Here is a 12,341-nt window from a genome sequence, read left to right on the forward strand (position 1 = left end):
GGGGAGTTGGTTCTTAGAAGTGTCTGTGTTTATACACAGTGGGACTAACACTGGATTAGTCACCATGGCTACTAGTAGTGTTCTTTCAGGACAGATGAGACTTTTTGGTGTCAGTAGGTGACCATGCTGATTTTATTTATTTTTCTCTTGTAGTTCATGTTCCCAAGTGAACTAGCATTACCGTTGTGTATAATCCTACATCCTTCTACTGTTCCCAGTGGACATGGTCCTAGAATATTTTCCCCCCACCTGCAGAGGCACTCTGTTTCTCACTAAGCACAGCCCAGCTAAAGGTAGATGGTAAGGCCAGTGTGGATGAATAAACACTGCTGATGTTCACCTGTGGTGATAAAATGGAAGCCCCCAAACTGGCTGTACTGAACCTAGATAAACAGAAAATCTACAAATCTGCAGAGAAGAATAATACCATTTTCTGTGTATATAGATCCTAAAATATCGTTTTAGAATCACATCTGCCTTTTAGCAACCACAGAATGAAGTGAAGCACAGAAATGAAGTCTACCTTCTACCTGGCACAGGTATTTTATTTTCAAAGACATAAACAGAAAACTTTAATAGCTGAAATTTCTGTGAATAAGTATTACAGATGCAGATCGTCCAACTTCCATTCTCCTCGGTACACAATTTCAGTGTTTCTTTAAAGCCCAAACTTTTTTTTTTTTTTTTAATTAATGGCTTGTTGGTGATAATGTGGAACTTCCCTATGAACTGGGTGGGTAAATAAATACATATCAGATGCAAAATGTTTTACGCTGTTTGCTGTCATATGAGGTAATTTAAAGGTTCATTTTAGCTTCTAGTTTCAGTATATTTAACTTGAAGATTCTTAAGTGTATAATTTCAGATATTCGCTATTTTCTGTCTTCTGATTTCTTGCTTGGAGACTATGTAAAAGAAAGGTGCATATGTTTGCAACCTGTCTAATATGAAAACAGATGTCAAGTATTCATTCACTTTACTCATGGATGTACAATAAAAATTAAAAAATTTTTTTTAAATGACCCTGAAATTAAATAATATAACATATATTCCTTCATAAGCATATAATTTACTTTATGATGGCATGCTAATTGGATAACTAATTCAATTCACATTATTTTTGAGCATCTGCCTTTCTTAATACTCTTTTCATGTTCTACATTGTGATATCTACCTACTATAGAGACTCCTAAAGATAATCTGCAAATGATTAAATCAGTCTGATTACACTTAATAATTTTCCATGACATATGACAGATTGTCAGAATTCCTTCTCTGGTCTTTAGGGATAAAAAGACTTTGGCCTAAAAGTCTGAGAATGCTAACTGCTTGCTTAGTAACTCAGAAGAAAAATAATACTAGCAGCTTAATATAATTGAATCAGTACAACACAAATAACTACTCTGGAAGTAAAGGATAAGGGAGAGAAAAATGAACTGCTTTTCTTAGATAGGACAGGCAGATACAGATTTTTTTTCAGGTGTTATATTCTCACAGATATAATCAAGTCTCAAAGACTATTAAGCACATTTTTTTTTTCTCATATTTTTTTTTTTTTTTTTTTTTTTCTCATTCAGTTATCCAAAAGCTACTTTAGACTACTAGTAACATATTTATTGAGCAATTTTTCTTTCCCTTCTTTTTTTCCTGCTTTTTTCCTTTCTCCTCTTTTTTTTCTCCTTCACCTATTTTTTTCTGTTACTCTATTTGTTGCTCTGTTACTTAAAAATTGAAAGTATTTTATAGATCTCTATAACTCCAAAACTAGCTAATACATTCTCTTCTGTTTTTCTATGTGTTGTGCTTTAACCCTGGTAGGTAACTAATCCTCACACAGCTGCTTGCTCACTCCCCACCAAGTGGGATGGAGGAGAAAATCAAAAGGATAAAAGTGAGACAGCTTGTGGGATTAGTTAAAGACAATTTAATAGGTAAAGCAAAAGCTGCATGCTCAGGCTAGTCAAACAAGCAATTAATTCACTACTTGCCACCCATTGACAGGTGTCCAGCCATCTCCAGGAAAGAAGTGCTCCATCATGAGTAACAGTTACGTGGGAAGGCAAACTCTGTAACTCCCCATTGGTCCTTCTTCCCCTCCAGAATTTATTGCTAAGCATGACATCATATGGTATGGGATATCCCTGTGGTCAGTTGAGGTCAGTTGACCCAGCTGTATCACCTCTCAACCTTTTGCCCACCCCCAGGCTACTCATGAGGCAGTGTGAAGAGCAGAAAAGGCCTTGACCCTATATAAGCACCGCTCGGTGGTAACTAAAACACGGGTGCGTTATCAACGCTGTTCTCACCACAAATCCAAGTCGCAGCACCATACAAGCTACTATGAAGAAAACTCAGCCCAAGTCAGTACACTATGCAAAGGAATACAACAATGAATAGAAGAAAGTAAGATACAGGTTAAGTAGATGGGAACTATGTCAGAGATCCTGTCATAGCTGACTGCATTTGCATTCTTTGCGAGTTCTTCTCTCAGTCTGAGTTAAAAAAAAGATGAACTTCAAAGGAGAAACTACATTCTTTCCATTGATTTCTTTCTTCTTCACAGATACTCTAATTCCAGGAAAAGCTTTTTTTGTTGTTATTTTTATTTATCGATGCCTGTCTCCATAATTCTGCTGTGGACTATACTTTGGCTTGCCTGTCTTGATTTCTTACTGACTACTCCAAATGTGCTTTCAAAGGCATAAATGATTTCCCAGTATATATGTTCAAATTAATTCAATTTCACATAAGTACAGTTCTTAATTTCACTGAGTTAATTCATATTTGGAACTAAAATAAATTGTATATCAGTGTGTCATTTCTCTTTGTGCTGTATGTGTTAAGTGCTATGAATGATAAACACTTTATCAATTCATGATTTTCCAAATAGTCCAAAAATAATTTTTTGAAGTTTAACAGATTTTTGCTCTATAGCCTGGATTCCAAATGCAAAAGTTTATTCTCAGCTGCTAACAGTGTATGGTAAAGAGATCAGCAGATGTGTGCTGACGTTAGGAAGAATATCCTTCCATGATCATGAATTCAACAAAGAAAAAGATTTAAATATCCATATAGCTAATACTTTAATTGAAAACATTTTTTAAATACTAGAGTCCTTTTCTAGAGCTGCTTCCAAAATCACCTTAAATTGAAACTGTAGTGACTCAAACTAGTCTCTTAAAAAAATATTATACACAACTATGCATTCCAAGACATATAACTGCAGCTGAGAACACTGTGGGCAATGTCTTTTTGATAAATTTTATGTCTTTCAACAACTTAATATCTGGAATTTATTTCTCAACCTATTATGTGACAATCACTAGAGGCCAGTCTGCATCATTAGATTTTCAGGAAGGATCCCCATTGTGCTTGGAAATTAATGGTCCCACCTGTCTTTGATAGCTGAAAAGCAGCAGTTTTTCACTGGTGGCATTACCATCATTATCATTATTCAGTGTTTTCAGTTTGAAGCATTCATATCACTGACTGGAAACATGGATTGCCTTCCTCAATTATTTTTCATTAACCAAGCCTCAGCTGAAAGCTTGAAATATCACAAATCTGATATATTTTTCACTAAATGAACAGTACTTCTACTTTGTCCTTTATTTCATTTCTACTTTTTTTTTTTTAATGTAATATTATATTTTATTACTTTAATGTAAGTTTAATTAAGAAAACTCGTATGATTTTTTTTTTTTTTAATAGTTTTCTCAAGGTATCAAATTATAAAATTTAAAGACTATGTCTTTAAACTTTTTTAGTTCTTTTTGTGAATGGTAGATACCAAAGAAGCCTGTTATTGCCTCTGTCTACACAGAAACACTCAGACTGTACAGTAGATTGTATTGAGCGTAGCACTTCTAGCAGACTGCAAAATATGTTTAAGGTTATTCCATTTAGTAAGTGCGTAAGCAAACATTTATCACAATGAGGAGATTTTAGCTGGAAATAGAAATGGCAAATTGTTTGGACATATTTTTAAAATTATTTTTGGATCTGATATTATTTGTACACTTAAACGACTACATTAGAGTAATTCAGTGTATATGTATAGACATTTTATGTAATAGTAACTATACCTCACTTTCAGATGTTTCCTGAATACTTTCACCTTTTTCATATGCATTTATCCTAATATTTCACAGCAGCAGAAATCAGTCTACATGGAGCACTGCAAAAATTTCCTATTAACAATCCTTGTCCTATGAACTTGATGAAGAAACAGACCTTGTGATTCTCCATAACACTCGTCATTGCAGATTTTGTTTGCAGAAAATTTTGGTTTTTCTTTGAGTTTTGGTGTTACATATTATTAGATATAATGAGTTATATGGTTTTAAGACAGTTTTTCTTTTATCCTAGCACAGATTTGTGTGATCTGAAAACAGAAAGAAACCTTAACATGTGCTTAATTTAAGGCAAAGAGGTACAAAAGAGTGCACAATTCAAATTCAAATCTATAACACTGGGTAAAAAAGAGACTTTAAAAAAATTTCCTTTTAGTTTAGGAAGTATTGCTTTAGCTTCCAGCTGATACTGCTTATATTAGGAATTTGAAAGTCATGAGGAAATGGATTTAGTGTGCATACAAAGGCAGAAAGAGGTATTTTGACTATATAAACAGAAAATTGTAAGTTATCTGCTTTAAACATGTATAAATATTTATAAACTAATTTGTTAGTGAGCACAGAGTTTATAATTGCAGAGCCTGTAGGGCTCACCAGAGACAGGAAGAATGACTTGAGGACCTGCAGAGTGAAGAAAAAAGTGTTTGAGGAAATGTCTAAGATGAGTTTGGGGAAACATAGAGAGATTGAGGACATAACTGTGAAAAGGACTGATGAATACATAGAAGGAAGATGCCTTATCAGGCTTCCTGTTTTTTTGCTGTTGAGACAGAAAAAGGGAGACAAGACACTGGGAAGAGTGTAGTATCATATACAGTGCTGAGGGGTTGATGGAATGTAGAAGTGAATGTATCTGGAATTCATGAGGGCAGTTCAAAATTCAGCGCAAATGAGTAAAAACTGGAAGTGGGAGCATAGTCCAAGATTGGACAGGATACTGAAGTGAAGGTATTTCAAGAACAACAGAAGTAGTAGTAGAGATGTTAATCAAATTATGGTCCTTAAGCAGTCATGAGAAAATAAGAAAACATAAATTGGAAGAAAAAGGCACACACAAATTATTAAATGTGACTTCAGCAATTATTCCCAATCATTCTGCTTCAAGCTTAAAACAGACACGAACAATACTTTTAACAAATGCACAGCTGTTACAAAGCTGTTGTTAGCCATGACAAAAACATTTGGACATGCATAAAGGTAAATAAAACAAATCTTCTTAGTGTATGAAAGGAGACTAAATGTAATTTAAGGTTTAATATCAATATATTTTATTGAAATTTGATTGAAAGCTGAACATTTTTAGTCTGCTTGCTTCTATAAAATTGCATTCAACCTTAAGGTTGATTAGTGCTTATCAAAATGGAAGAAAATAAAAATGATAAAAAAAAACTAAGCAACATTAGCTAAGGTTATATCACCTTTAAAAAATCTTATGAACATTTTTTAATAGAGTAGTATTTATGAAATCTGTTAAAAAATACATTACTAGTCAAGATTTCAAGTGCAGACTTTAATAATTACAAGCTGTTGCAGTGTGATAGCATTCTATTTTCATCAGTCTCTGATGTTTTGTATAATGCATTTTGATAGTGACATATTAGTCCCACAAACAGTTTTAGTGACCAGTGTTTGAGATATTGTCAGAAACTTACCCTAGAACAGGTACTAGATGTTGTTAAGACCCGTTCCCTAAGGTTTTGTACATGTTTTCTGTATCCTGGATTTTTTATTATATTTTTAGAACAGTATTTTAAATAATTGTTTTCCAGCAAGTTTATACATGACAAAGAGGTGTCTGCAAAACAAAACATGCCTCAGTTTACAAATAACAGACTCAAATATATTCAGAAGTTTGAACTGAAAACAAAATATATAAAAGAAAAATCCTCATAATAGGCAACTTACTACGAATTTTATGGAAAAAAAAAAAATCACAAAAAAGAAAGTGTTGCAGTATTACATACTGAAAACCTATGCCAGTTCACCTAGTAGAACAATCCTTTAAACCAAACCCCACATATTTTAGCATACTTCACTTGTGTCTAAGTGTGTCTGCTTTTGGGTACACTTGGACTGGTCCACTGATTGACCATGTTGGGGATTTGTTGGGTAGTACCCTAATTTCTAAGGAACTTGCATGTTGTCTGTTTTCTCTATAGAAAACAAGTAACAAGAAAATGGGAGGGAACTGGTATGTGACTGATCTATTTCTGACATGAATCTAGGATGCAACTTGGAGGTATACACAGATGGAATATCTGGTATCGTATAAAAAGAAATTTTACTTATATCAACTAAGTGTTTGCACATGTATTTTATGACCTTGGCCTGACACAACATTTGGTACCTTGAGTAACAGAAATTATTGGTATGGTCTCTCAGCTCGGTTCCAATGAAAAAGAACACATGATGAGTAAGTATGTATCTTAAGTGCACATGGCAGTGTGTGCACATGCATCTGTCTGTCTAGTTATCTGTGTGTTCGGGTGTATGCATGTGTGAACATAAATAAATAAATAAATAAATAGATAAATAAATAAATACATGCATAGGAGGTCATTTACAGGTAGCATCCAGAAAACTCTCTCCCCAAAAATCTAAATTCTTATATCAATATCATACATCTACAAAAATATTTCAATTATAGTAAATAAATGCTAGAATAAATTTGTGTTAATCTGCCATAGTTTGTCCCTTTAAAAAAAAAAAAAAAAAAAAAAAAAAAAAAAAAAAAAAAAAAAAAAAGAGGGGGATATCCGTGAATGTAAAGAAATGGTTAACAATATGTAATTTCTTGAAGGATAAAATATTATTTCATGTCACTGAATATAGGACACCATAAAAACATGACCTCTGGGCAGAAAATAGCAAAGGTTGGCGTTCATAAATATTCAGTTTAGAGTCCTATCTGCTTTACAGAAGTTCTGACTTCTGACTTACTGTGTGTCTTAGTAAGTAAAAAACTACTTTATGATAGGTTTCTGATGAGTGAGATATCCAGTTCACTCATGTTGGAGTTACTCTTTAGTGGAATTCCCAGTGTCCACATCACTTGATGATTCAGTGTCCACATGACATGATTCCCAGTGTCCACATCACTTGACAGCAAACTTGTTAAAATAATTGTTGAATTTTTAAGTATATTAAATGGGCTTAGATAATTTAGCAGAAAGAGAGGCTTTTGTGATTATTACTTTATGTGAAAGTCTGTAACTTTTTTGGATTAAAAGGATAAAATGTTTATCTTTTTAGCTTTGTGACCAATATTTAGCATTCTCCTTCCATTTTTCTTACACATATTTTTATGTATTCTTCCCTCACATGTATCAGGAACTGATAAGGAACACTGTCCTCATTTGCTATGCTATCAATGCAATGTTTTGTCATACACTGCCAAAGGCATTCTTTGATTGCTATCTCAACCAGATTTTATCAACATCTTCTGGGCATTTAGACCCTGTCTACACTTATTTATTAATATACATCACAGTGTTCCACAGGGCTCTGATCTATGATCATACTGCAGAGTAGCTGCTTGGAGCACTCCTTTATCACTATCTGTCTCAGCTGTTTCCTTGGATTTCATTTCACCTCATTTTAGATTTATACAATACAAAAATCTACCACAAGAACTAGTTTTCTAGATGTGAGATACTTCTGTCAAGTCATGACTAGTATCTACAAAAGACAGGCTAAGTTTCTAGGACCACTAACAAATACTGGCTCAAGATACCACTTAGAAACCTTGGAAAGTTAACTGTCTTGATACACATTATTTTATAACTTTCAATTTGCAGACAAAGAACCAGAAATAATTATTTTAATGGGGAAAAGAAGAAATTGACAGTAAGAAAGAAAATAAATAGCATAATCTGTGATAATCACATAAAGAACTTCCAATATAAAATAACAATTAAATAAATATTTAATTAATTATAAGTCATTTGCTAATACAAATCCTTAACTTTTACATTTTTTAGTTAAGATATTGCAGTTGCCAGATCACAAAACTCTATTACCTGACTTGCTGGGTAGCAAAATCTCACGTAGCCTGCTGCTAAATAGGGTTAAAATCCTTGCTAACCAATCCAAATTGTTGCATTTAGGTTTTAGTATTCTAGCTTTTAAGTTGAAGCAAGTAAATATAGTTTTCATAATTACATATAGTGTTTAATGCACAATGTCTTCTAAAACAGATTTTTTTTCAGTCTTCATACTTTAGTACTCTGAAACTGCAGGTTTTCTCCTTGTAAACAAATTCAGACATACCTAGTCTGCCCTGAATTTTCATATAAAATGTTTTCAACATTACTACACTGATTCTTATGAAAAAAACATTTGTACAACTCTTTGTGTGTGTGTGTTGGGTTTTTTTTGTTTTTTTTTTTTCCCCTACTGGTTTACAACACAGTAACAGCTGTTCCCCTCCTGGCTCTCCAATATTCATGAACTTAAAATTCTTTTTGTATGTCTCAGCTACTAGGCTTACATGGGAAAAGCAGGAAGTCCTAGCCCATAGGTTTTCTGATTTAGATATTTATTGTAGAACAAGGTGAATTGCACAACAGAAGTGCTTATTACTCTCCAGATTGTAAAAGAAGTTTGTCTGATGAAATGCCATTGACAAGTTGGGCATCTAAAATGTGGTATTATGAACTGAATCAAGAAAACAATAACATTTTTTGTTGTTGGGTACAATATGCAAAAGAAAAATATTCCAAGACTATCAGATACACATGTAGGAAATGTAGCAGAGAAGAAAATGCACTGAATTAGAAGTTAAACTCCTACTGTCTTGAGATCTAAGATGAAGTATGATTATGTTTTTACAGTTTTTATTGTCTTCGACCCTATCTTTTGTTTCTATTTAAGCATAAGGCCATCTGTTTCTTACTGTGTCTTGTGCAGAATGGAAATTTGTGGAACTCTATCTACTACAGCAATAAGACATAACAAAACCCTCAAAATTATACCATCAATGAAAGTAGTGAGGGATTTTTTTTTCTTTTTCTTTTTTTTTTTTTTTTTTCCCAGCAATTATAAGATATTTCATTTACAATACCAATTTTAAAGAAAGAGAATAAAAAGATGAAGTATCATGACATCACTGTGAATTCCATATAATTATATCTGTCAAGCAAAGGCATATAGGATTTGGGGTATATTGTAAGTGGAAACAGATCTCCCTCTTTCTTCTATACTTTGCTTCTTATCAAGTCCAATCTCCTTAATAATACAAGAATTTAGTAAATATTTCTGCCACAACCTTGTGCAAATGCTGAGCTGGAAACACTGGGATTTTCTTTTCCAACTTGCATCCAGACAAGTTCCTCACTCTCATAAATCTTGTATCTCTGCTCAGTCACATTTGGGTGACTAGGGAGCAAAAGAAAGCTAGCTAGGAAAGGGAACACTAAAAGCAAGATAACCACTCATCCTTTGTTCCTTGTCCTCCCCATCACAGAGTGGTGATATGTTGCAAATAGCACTAGTTGGGATCTATCTAAGCAAAGCTGAGCCAGAAAAAATTTCAAGAGAATTTGTCTCTGTTATTCAAACAAATCAAATATGTATATCTAATCTAGTGGAGGAGTAATAATTAATTTCCATAATAATGAAAGCCTTGTCCAGAACAAAATTAAATACTTCAGAAAAAAAGCCTGGAATAAGCCATCCATTTTCACCAAGCTCTTGCAGAAATCAATGATTTTTGAGAGGTAAATTATTAACTCCCATAAGACTAACATTTTATTTATGCAAATATTTATGCAAATACTATTGAACTTACTACAAATACAAATATTTGTATATTACAGGAAAAAAAAAAAAACACAAAAAAACAAAAACTGTGATGTGCAGTTGTCCATTTGACAGCATCTGAGGTGATGTAAAATGTTTTTCACCTTTTAATTTTTAAATTGAAATGGCATTGGATTACATATTTGAGATCTTTGCCTCTCATTTCTTATTTCTGGAGTTATTTTAATATCTTAAAAAAGTGGATTTTTTTAAATCAATGAAAACAGACGTGGAACTGGGCAATACAATGATCTAAACCATAGGAAACTTTCAGGAAAGTATTTTTATGCATTTACCTGTAAATCTATTCATTCTGTAAACACAGAAATATTACAGTTCCCTACTAATGCCTTGAAATTTAGTCTGTTTTTTCCCCCTCATATTTACTATTAGTCCTACATAATGTTGTCAGGGTCAATCTCTCAACTTTGTCCAAATCAGTAGGATTTTTTTTCCCTCACATTTTGCTTTTTTTTTTTTTTCTTATACTCAAAACCACTAAAACAGAAGTACAATAAAGCTTTAAGCTATTAATAACAGAACAAAATGCGCATCACTTACAGCAGCTGATTGTTTAAAAAATAGATGCATATGCTATTTAATTTTCTGTTCACTGGAATGACTTTCTTTTTTCCTTCTTAAAATTTCTCTTCTTTTGATCTTATTCAAAAAGGCAGTAGGAGTCTTTTTTAGGAACACTTGAAACCCTCAATAGATGCTGATTTTTCCACAACATCTGCCATGTTCCTATTTTTCCATGCTGAACAGACATTTTTTAAAAGTAAATGCAAAGCAAAACAGATTTTGCTAAACCTTAATTAGCATTTTTATAAAATACTTCACTCATAGAATTTAATATGAGAACTCTTTATGGCATGACTGGTTTAGAACAACAGTAGAATTTGTATTATCTTATTATTCATATACTGGATAGAGATTGTAGCCCTGATTTAACCTCTCGTATGCTTTAAAGCTAAGTTTTAAACCTAAGTAAAGCTATCATTATTTCTAATCTGCTCTTTGAATTGTATCAGTACTCATTTAACATTTTATAATACCAAGACAGTGAAAACCCTATACTGTCATAGATGTGTTACAACAGATACTCAGTAGTGAATACATTGTGGAATATATCATGGAGGCTTTGTAACTCAAGGGGAAGATTTAGCATGAGGTACACTGAAACATAACTAATGTTCATAACAAAAAAACTTGTCATAAAATTGTTGCATATGTGTTATTTAGTCAGAAAATTATATTTATGGAAAAACTTTCTTTCACTTCAAAAAGACTCACCTTTCTAAGAATAATTTCTTTGTTAAACCCCCTAAATTTCACAAATACAGCACTCACATAAATATTTTTTCACTTAATTGAAGCTGCCACAATAATTTAAAATACATTTCTTGATACTATTTCCTCACACATTCCTCTAAAAGTTTTGATGATGGCCAAGCATCACCTATCATGATATGAGAAAGGCAGATATTAGGTCTTACTTCTCATATCCATCAAAAAAAAGCGCAGGTGGCTCTGTGCAGACAGTATAATGAAGAGGACTGCTTTCTAATGGCAAATAGGACGTTCAAAAGAGCTTAACAGTGCTCAGATGAGGTGTCACTGAAGCATTTCTATATCTAATACCTCTATATCTAGAGGTATATTGTCAATATCATTGTTAGGGTGTATGTGTGAATTTTGAGGCACTCATGTTGAGGTAATACTGACATATTGGTACCTAACGCAGATTATGTAATTTTTCCTTGGTTATTTTGAAGATCAGAAGAATATTTTAAGTCTATACAAAATCATAGTTTCCTTAATGAATCATTTATTTAAATATAGTTGTGATATATTTTAATTGTTCTAGACAGCAGTAATGATATACTGAATAATATAAAGAAACAAAAGGTTTTTTTTCTTAATTTAACTTGAGAAAATATATATTTTACCAGACATTATGAGAGTAACTCAAATCCAGTGAAAAAAAGCTTATGAGATGAAAGATTCAGTGACTTTCAGTGTTTCAGTTTTATTCCCAATTAATCTCTGATTAATTGCTGGAAGGGGGGAAAAGTTTTATTTCTACTGTTATAATGATGTTTGCCATTTTAACTGGTGCAGTTAAAAATAAAACAGAAAAGGAAAAGGGAAATCTATAAATTCCATTGATGAATTCTCATCAAATTGCATTGTTCCTGACAGTGAATGAATATTAAGCATATTCTAGCAGTTCTATTACATTTTCTTATTTATTTAGCATGTTTTATTGCTAGAACACAATTTTATAATGATAATGAAAAGTTATATTTAGTATCTATTCAGCTTCCATAATTTCTTTCATTGATATTTATTTCTATAAAAGTGTCTGAAACATGAGCCTTTTTCAGTATCTTTTTTTTTTTTTTT

The 12,341-nt window shown here is 32.5% G+C and overlaps 1 long non-coding RNA gene across 1 annotated transcript in view; it reads left to right on the top strand.

The window, feature by feature from the left end:
- The first annotated feature begins 449 nt into the window (after nt 1–449).
- LOC113475896 overlaps nt 450–12,341 on the top strand; it is a 21,830-nt gene continuing 9,938 nt past the window's right edge. The window contains exons 1-2 of the long non-coding RNA XR_003397635.1: nt 450–539; nt 6,293–6,546. This is a non-coding gene — a long non-coding RNA (uncharacterized LOC113475896). The remainder of the gene's footprint in view (nt 540–6,292; nt 6,547–12,341) is intronic.

Source organism: Athene cunicularia (assembly GCF_003259725.1).
Source record: "Athene cunicularia isolate RWA chromosome 1 unlocalized genomic scaffold, athCun1 chr1_part1, whole genome shotgun sequence".
Taxonomy (NCBI): Eukaryota; Metazoa; Chordata; class Aves; order Strigiformes; family Strigidae; genus Athene; species Athene cunicularia.